The sequence below is a fragment of the Scyliorhinus torazame genome, chromosome 10, assembly GCF_047496885.1.
Source record: "Scyliorhinus torazame isolate Kashiwa2021f chromosome 10, sScyTor2.1, whole genome shotgun sequence".
NCBI lineage: Eukaryota > Metazoa > Chordata > Chondrichthyes > Carcharhiniformes > Scyliorhinidae > Scyliorhinus > Scyliorhinus torazame.
Window position 1 is genome coordinate 91708448 of NC_092716.1, and position 8483 is coordinate 91716930.

At 44.6% G+C, this 8483-nt stretch overlaps 1 long non-coding RNA gene across 1 annotated transcript; it reads left to right on the top strand.

The window, feature by feature from the left end:
- The first annotated feature begins 279 nt into the window (after positions 1 to 279).
- LOC140430751 (uncharacterized) lies at positions 280 to 1509 on the top strand. Its single transcript, XR_011949531.1, has 3 exons — positions 280 to 514; positions 718 to 795; positions 1255 to 1509. It is a non-coding gene; the product is annotated as an uncharacterized lncRNA (long non-coding RNA).
- Positions 1510 to 8483: the final 6974 nt, after the last annotated feature.

Consider the following 8483-nt stretch of genomic DNA (forward strand, 5'->3'; position numbering starts at 1 on the left):
TGAATCTGTTCCTGGAAACACTATCCCCCAATGTAGTTCCAGCTGCAATTAAAAAATTCCAGCTCTCCAGCCTTTGACCCTCCCATCACCTTGATAATTCTTCACTCACTGATTTACTCACTTGCTCTCTCCCAGCACCAGAAAGTGGATGCTGCTCTCCCCCACACTGTGAGGGGAAACGTGTTGCAGACGCGCACACACGCTGATTCCGCAGGAAATGTTGTGAAATTGCTGTCATTGAGAAATCTCTTTGGGCCGTGTTGGGAGTGAAGGAGCCGGGTGCAATTCAAACTTTCAGCCGCTCACTCACTTGGCTTCCCCGTGTGCATTGAGGCGGCACCGAGCCGCCCTTTCCCCGATTTTGCAGCCGGTTCCCCACCGATCACAACCCCATAAAACTCGGCTCCCATTCAGAAAACGGCACAAGATCGGGAAGCGCTGACTGGGTGAGGACTGGAAGCTGAAGAAGAAGTTAGTGAAATGTCTGACTCGAAGCCCTGTGTGTGCCTGGATGGTGAGTGGTGACTGGTGTCAGTGTTTTTAGCAGAGTGTGCCGGCTCACTCCCACTGAGGCTGCAGCATTGGAGGGGAGGCTCTTTATTCAACTCACTGCAGAAGAGAATGTGACGCAGAGCCCGCCCTCCTCCACACGGCGGCATGGGCGGCATTTCTCAGGCTTTGAACACAACTCAATGTCTGTCTTTCTCCTCTTTTCAGGATCCTGCTCCTGTGAAAACACCTGCAGGTGCTCCGACTGCCGATGTCCCACCAGCAAAGCTGGACGCTGTCAGAAAAGTGAGTAACTGGGGGAGAGTTTCAAACTGCTCACATTGTATTGATGTGACAGATAGTTCTGAATCGAACTCAGAGGAACACGATAGAAAAGTACAAGAACTGGGATTTCACCTGACGTCATTCCCATCAAATTGATTCCATATCCAGGCTAAAGATTGTGGAGACAGGAAGCTGCTGGTTAAAGAAGTGTCTGAGTGTCACATCAGAAAGTGTTGATATTCTAGACTGATGATTAGAAATGGTGTAGTGGAGACAGTGAGTGAAACATCTTCACCCAAACTCCCTCACACAGTGTTCTGGTGCTGAGCCTCTGCAGATGGGTTACTTGGGGATATGACGCAGATGAGTTTGTGAGTGAGGAGCTGAGTGATGCAATGGGAGGCTCTGGGGGGGGGGGGGGGGGGATTTCAGTCAATTTATTGATTGTTACTGATTTGTGTCTTTGTCCTGTCCTCTCAGGTTGCTGCTCTTGCTGTCCAGCGGGATGCACGAACTGTGCCAATGGCTGTGTGTGTAAAGGCAAATCCTCTGACAAATGTAGCTGCTGTTCCTGAACACCAGGCCCCTCAGACACAATATGTACTGTATTCCACACACTGCATGTTTCAGTGTCTATATCCTGATGAATTGTGTTCACATAAAGTCATGAAAAGTGCATGAAATGTTTTTGAAATTTAAAAAAATGTTTTTTGATCAATAAAGAAATTACTTTGAGTGCTGTGAAATGAATAATTCTCTTTCTTATCTAAGGACAGTGCTAGCATGTTAACAATGAGTTGGTGCCTGAACAGGCCACATTGTTGCTTTGAGGCAATCTTCTCCTATGTACATTGTTGTTGAACGAGGCATACTATGTTTTGATAGACCAGTGGGGTGAATGATGGAGGTGATGTTTTCATAGTGGTGCTTCAGCATTAGGATTCATGTTGGGTAGTTTGCCATTTAGATTTTTAACATCAAGGCAGATGATAAGTTCGGAGTATATTCCCTTCTTTCTCTGTTTTGACAAAGGTGCTGCTCTGTCACGTAAACCTCACAAGGCAGGACCACAAAAGGAAAATAAAAATTTGCATTTATACTGGTCTTTTCATGTTCACTGGATGTTTCAGTGCACTTCATAACCAAACAAATATTTTTATTGCAATATGTGAAATTCCCAGGCAATTTGTGCACAGGGAGATCCCACAAACTGCAATGCGACAATGACCAGGTAATTTGTATATTTTTTGAGTGGATTGAGGGATCAATATTGTCGAGGACACCAAGGATGATATACCTGTTCTTCATTGAAATGTCTTCCCAAGCAGGCAGCTGGGATCTCCGTTTAACACCTCACCCCAAAGACAACATCTGATATTGCAGCACTCCCTCAGTACCTTGGTCAGTTGTCTGCCTTGGTTCTCGTGTTCCAGCCCTGAAATTTGTTTTTTAAATTTAGAGCACCCAATTCATTTTTTCCAATTAAGGGGCAATTTAGTGTGGCCAATCTACCTACCCTGCACATCTTTGGGTTGTGGGGACGAAACTCACGCAAACACGGTGAGAATGTGCAAACTCCACATGGACAGTGACCCAGAGCCGGGATCGAACCTTGGACTTCGGCGCCGTGAGGCGGCAGTGACCACTGCGCAACCGTGCTGCCCTTTACAGCCCTGAAATGGTGCTTGAACTTGTGACTCAGAGACAAGTGGTCTTCCATCTCAGCCACAATAAATGCAAACCTAGCAGAAATTCAAATTCTTAAATGTATTCAAGTAAAATAATTCATGCGATCCAGTCGATTTCTTTACAAAAATATATTTAATTCATAAAACATAATAGAAGTACATTACATCACAGTTCAAATTTGCCAATACATAAAGCACAATGCAATACTTGCAATGTTGTGGTGCAACACTCTATTTACAACTTCATGTTGAACTTGGAAGATACATTTACATTTCATGCCAAACATTCTCTGGTGGTCACAGCTTGAGGTGGCTTTCCATGGGTTCCTGCCCCTCAGGAGGCTTTAGTCTGTGGCCATTCCCCATTGAGTCTTTGTGTCAAATGTTCCAAACTTTAGTGCATCCCTCAATGTGTAGTCCTAGACCATGGAATGTGCTGGTCATCAACACTCGATCATAAACAGCTCTTTGCACTGGAAGACCAATGTTTTGGCAGATCCTAGACTGTCTTTCAGTGAGTTAATAGTTCTCCTGCTTTTGTTGATGTGCATCTCAGTTTGCATCTGAGGAATAGCCCATACAGTATGAATTGATTTTGAAATGATTACTTTTGTATCAGAAAATAAACTATTTGCTTTTGATGAGTGCTGTTCTTCTCATTAAATAAATAATATTTTGAATGGGAACTGATTTGTAGGGAATGAATGAGAGCCAATTGGGCACATTGGATAAAATGATGCTTGAAAGCTGATAGCCACTTGGTGCAGTTAGGTGGGAGAAGTGCTTTGTGGTGCTTGATCAGTGTGGGGAATGGTGGAGTGAATGATGTGAGGGTGTCATTGTTTCAGTATTAGGATTCATTTGGGTTAGAATAATAGAGTTTCAACACCAAGCAAGAAAATGATGGGAGATTTGGGTCCTTGTGTCTATTTTGTGATTCAGGGAAAGCTGCTCTGCCAAATCATAGAGGGAGCCCCATTGAGTAATGGACAATTTATTCAAAGTCTGAGATGTAGTAAAATTCAACAAATGTTGTAACTCATTCAAATTAAATTCAGCGATGCAGTTAATGATCTGAATTACAAATATCAATCGAACAGGGAAGCCAAAACTTTGTGGACCACTTCACTGGGAATCCTGGTTTCCAGGGAACTGTATATTGACAAGTACATCAACAGACATCAAAATTGTATTAACTAGTGGGCGGCACGGTGGCACAGTGGTTAGCACCGCTGCCTCATGGCACTGTGGACCCGGGTTCCACCCTGGCTCCGGGTCACTGGCCGTGTGGAGTTTGCACATTCTCCCCATTTTGGGCCTCACCCCAACAACCCAAAAAGATGTGCAGGGTAGGTGAATTGGCTACGTCAAATTGCCCCTTAATTAGAAAAAAATAATTGGGTACTCTAAATTTATTTTTAAAAACTGAATTAACCGTCCCTATCCCTCATAACTTTTCTTTAAGTGCATTAGCAGTTAAGTAAGACCTGTGGTGCATTTCACAAATATATTCCTGTCATGTTAAAAACTTCACTTTCCATCTTTCAGTTTTAACTCTTTCGCTGTTTGAGAGACCTTTCTCTCAGATAATACCATTTGATTTATTCTTATACCAATTTTCAAAACGTTCCAGTTTTAGGCAAGTCAAACATTACCTCTCATGTGTTTATTTCAGAAAGCAAGTTAAACTTGGGCACACGTAACTAATATTCACCAGCCTGAGGTCTCAGCATGTTGATGTGATCAGTGGCACCCTCAACATCACACCAGAATAGGGCAGCACGGTGGTGCAGTGGTTAGCACTGCTGCCTCACAGCGTCGAGGTCCCAGGTTCGATCCCAGCTCTGGGTCACTATCCGTGTGGAGTTTGCACATTCTCCCCGTGTTTGTGTAGGTTTCACCCCCACAAACCAAACATGTGCAGGGTAAGTGGATTGGCCATGCTAAATTGCCCCTTAATTGGGAAAAATTAATTGGGTACTCTAAATTTTTTTTTAAATAAAAAAAAAATCACACCAGAATCATTAATTTATTTGAGCCATCAATGGCAGGATTTAATAAAACGTGTTGTATAAGTAAGATAGGCAGCTTATGACAGATTGTGGGCCGGTATCCACAGGGAACAAGGATAAAGTAACCCTCCTCCCCTCAGTTCATTTCATGTGAAACCTCTGGCTTACTGGCACTGTTACACACAATGTGTAACAGATAATGTGTCAAAGCAGGGAATATCATCCAGGAAGAAAAATGATCACAAGTGCAGCTTGTTTCAGGTTATGATTCTGCTTTCTGAAAAGGGTTTTGACTTTAATCCACTGATTTCAGCAACAACTTGCATTAATATAAAACCTGTACAGGAATTAACCTATCCCCTTAGTGGGGGAGGGGGGTGGGGGGGTGTAGGGGAGAGGGGGGTCAATAACCAGGGGGCATAGATTTAAGATCAGAGGCAGGATATTTAGAGAGGATTGACGGAAATACGCTTTGTCCAGAGGGTAGTGGAAATCTGCAACACACTGCCTGAAAATGTAGTAGAGGTAGGAACCCTCACAACATTTAAGAAGCATTTAGATAAGCACTTGAAATGCCATGACGTGCAAGGTTACAGACCAAGCGCTGGAAAATGGGATTAGGATAGATAGATGCTGGATGGCCGGCACAGTCACCATGGGCCGAAAGGCCACATTCTGTGCTGTAAAACCTCTACGACACTATGATTAACATATTAAAATGTCCTGAGGTGTTTCACAGGAGTGTCATCAAACAAAACCAGACACCAAATGACTTAAGAAGATGGTAGGACAGGGAAAAGAGGTAGATTTTAAGGAGAGAGTGAGGCGGAGAGGGTTGGTGGGGGGGGCATTCCAGAATTTAGGATTTGGCAGCAATAGGTATGGCTGCCAATGGTGGAGATATCCAATTGGACAGAATTTGGGAAGCGTAGAGCTCTCAAAGGGATGTAGACTTGGAGGAGGAGGTTATCGGGGTAGTGAGAGTCATGGGGCGAAATTCTCCTACCCGCCCCGCCACATTTCTGCGCCGACCGGCCGGCGGGAGTCTCCGTAACACCGGCCGGTCAATGGGGTTTCCCATTGTGGGGCACCCCCACGCCGTCGGGAAACCCCCGGGCGCCGGCAGAACGGAGACTCCCGCCAGCGGAGAATGACGCCCCAGGTTACCGAGGAGTTTAAAAACAAGAATGAAAATTGAGAATTTTAGCAGCCTATGCAGACTAGCAAAATATCCAAAGGAATAATTTTGTTCAGGGTGTGACATAAATATAGTACTTATTATTGAATGTGGATATTTGCAGGGTGTTGCCTTATCACTATAACTGACAGAAATTGCAGTTTAACTACAGGGTTGGGTTTTGAATCAGCATAAACATCTTGTATTTCTGGCGTAGTAATCCTTTTTCAGGTAATTATCCTGATGATGTATCTCTTCCTGCTGAAAGTTAATATGGACGTACATGCTAATTGAACAAAGTGGAACAAGAGCCATGTGCAGCCAGTAACCCTGCTTGTTGCAGTGGTGAACAGAACTAGGAAGCATCATACACCAGAGCAGAGCGACAGAGGTTTACAGCATGAAAACAGATCCTTCGGTCCAACTTGCCCATGCCACCCAGTCTTTACCACTAAGCTAGTCCCAATTGTTTGCACTCGGCCCATATCCCTCTACACCCATCTCTCCCATATAATTGCCTAAATGCTTTTTAAAATACAGAATTGGACCCACCTCTGCTACTGCCTCTACTACTCCCTCTGGCAGCTCGTTCCAGACACACACCACCCTCTGTGTGAAAAAATTGCCCCTCTGGACCCTTTTGTATTTCTCCCCTCTCACCTTAAACCTATGCCGTCTAGTTTTAGACTCCCCTACCTTTGGGAAAAGATCATAGAATCATAGAATTTACAGTGCAGAAGGAGGCCATTCGGCCCATTGAGTCTGCACCAAACCATGGAAAGAGCCTACCAAAGCACACACCTCCACCCTATCCCCATAACCCAGTAACCCCACCTAACCTTTTTGGACAGTAAGGGCAATTTAGCATGGCCAATCCACGTAACCTGCACATCCACCTTATCTATGCCCCTCATTATTTTATAGACCTCAATAAGATCACTCCTAAGCCTCCTACACTCCAGGGAAAATAGTCCCAGTCTATCCAGCCTCTCCTTATAACTCAAACCATCAAGACCCGGTAGCATTCTAGTAAATCTTTTCTGCACACTTTCTAGTTTAATAATATCCTCTCTATAATGAGAACTCTACACAGTATTCCAAGTGTGGCCTTACTAATGTCTTGTACAACTTCAGCAACATGTCTCAACTCCTATATTCAATGTTCTGACCAATGAAATCAAGCATGCCGAATGCCTTCTACATCACCCTGTCCACCTGTGACTCCACTTTCAAGGATCTATGAAACTACTCTTAGATCTCTTTGTTCTAAAACCCACCCCAACACCCTACCATTAACTGAGTAGTTCCTACCCCGATTCGGGCTACCAAAATGCATCACCTCACATTTATTTAAATAGCCCAATTGATCAAGATCCCATACCAATTCCAAATAACCTTCTTCACTGTCCACTATGCCACCAATCGTGGTGTCATCTGCAAACTTACTAACCATACCTCCTAAATTCTCACCTAAATTATTAATATAAATAACAAATAACAGTGGACCCAGCACTGATCCCCGAGGAACTTCGATGGTCACAGGCCTCCAGTTTAAAAAACAACCATAGATAACCACCCTTTGGCTTCGGTCGCAAGCCAATTTTGTATCCAATTGGCTACCTCACCCTGGATCCCGTGAGATTTAACCTTATGCAACAACCTGACCTTGTCAAAGGTCTTGCTAATGTCTATGTAGACAACACCGACTACACTGCCCTCATCTACCTTCTTGATACCCCTTCAAAAAACTCAATCAAATTCGTGAGACATGATTTTCCACTCACAAAGTCATGCTGACTGTCCCTAATCAGTCCTTGCCTCTCTAAATGCCTATAGATCCTGGGCTGGATTCTCCAAAAATGGGGTTATGTCCCCACGCCGGCGTAAAAATACTGGCGTTTCACTCCCCAGTTTCCTGCAAAAAATAAAAGGCTATTCATTTACCTGCAGGGGGTGAGCAAGGACCAGGGAGCTTCACGCAGCTTTGGCTACGGATACGGGCCCCTGCACTTCCAATTCAACATGCGTGGACTCGGACCGCGGACCAACACGTACAATCTAGGCCCCCACCGCTGCATCGGACCAGCCCGATCGCTGCCTGAGCCGACATCACGATTTATTTTCCCAAGATCCCGAACATTTACCAGCCGACCCTTTGTCATTCTCCATAGTTATCTTAAAACTAATGGAATTATGGTCACTGGTCCCAAAATGATCCCCCGCTAACACTTCTATCACCTGCCCTTCCTTATTTCCCAAGAGGAGGTCAGGTTTTGCCGCCTCTCTAGACAGGCCATCCACATACTGATTGAGAAATTCCTTCTGAATGCACTCAACACATTTATCTCCATCCAAACCCCTAGTGCTATGGCTGTCCCAGTCAATGTTGGGAAAGTTAAAGTTTCCAACTATTACCACCCTGTTATTTTGCAGCTAACATATTTGCTCCGCAATTTCCCACTGACTATTTGAGGGCCTATAGCACAGACCCATCAAAGTGATCTCTCCCTTCTTATCTTTCAGTAATACCCATATAGACTCAGTGGGCGAACCCTCGGATAAATCCCCTTTCAGTACTGCCATGACATTCTCCCTAATCAAAAACGCAACTCCCCCTCCTCTCTTACCTCCTGTTCTATCTTTCCTATAGCATCTGGACCCTGGAACATTGTGCTGCCACTCCTGACCCTCCCTTAGTCATGTTTCAGTGATAGCTATAATACCCCAGTCCCATGTACCCATCCATGCCCTGAGTCCATCTGCCTTGCCCGCCAGGCCTCTTGCATTGAAATAAATGCAGTTTACTCTAGACTTCCCTTGCTTTCTGCCCTA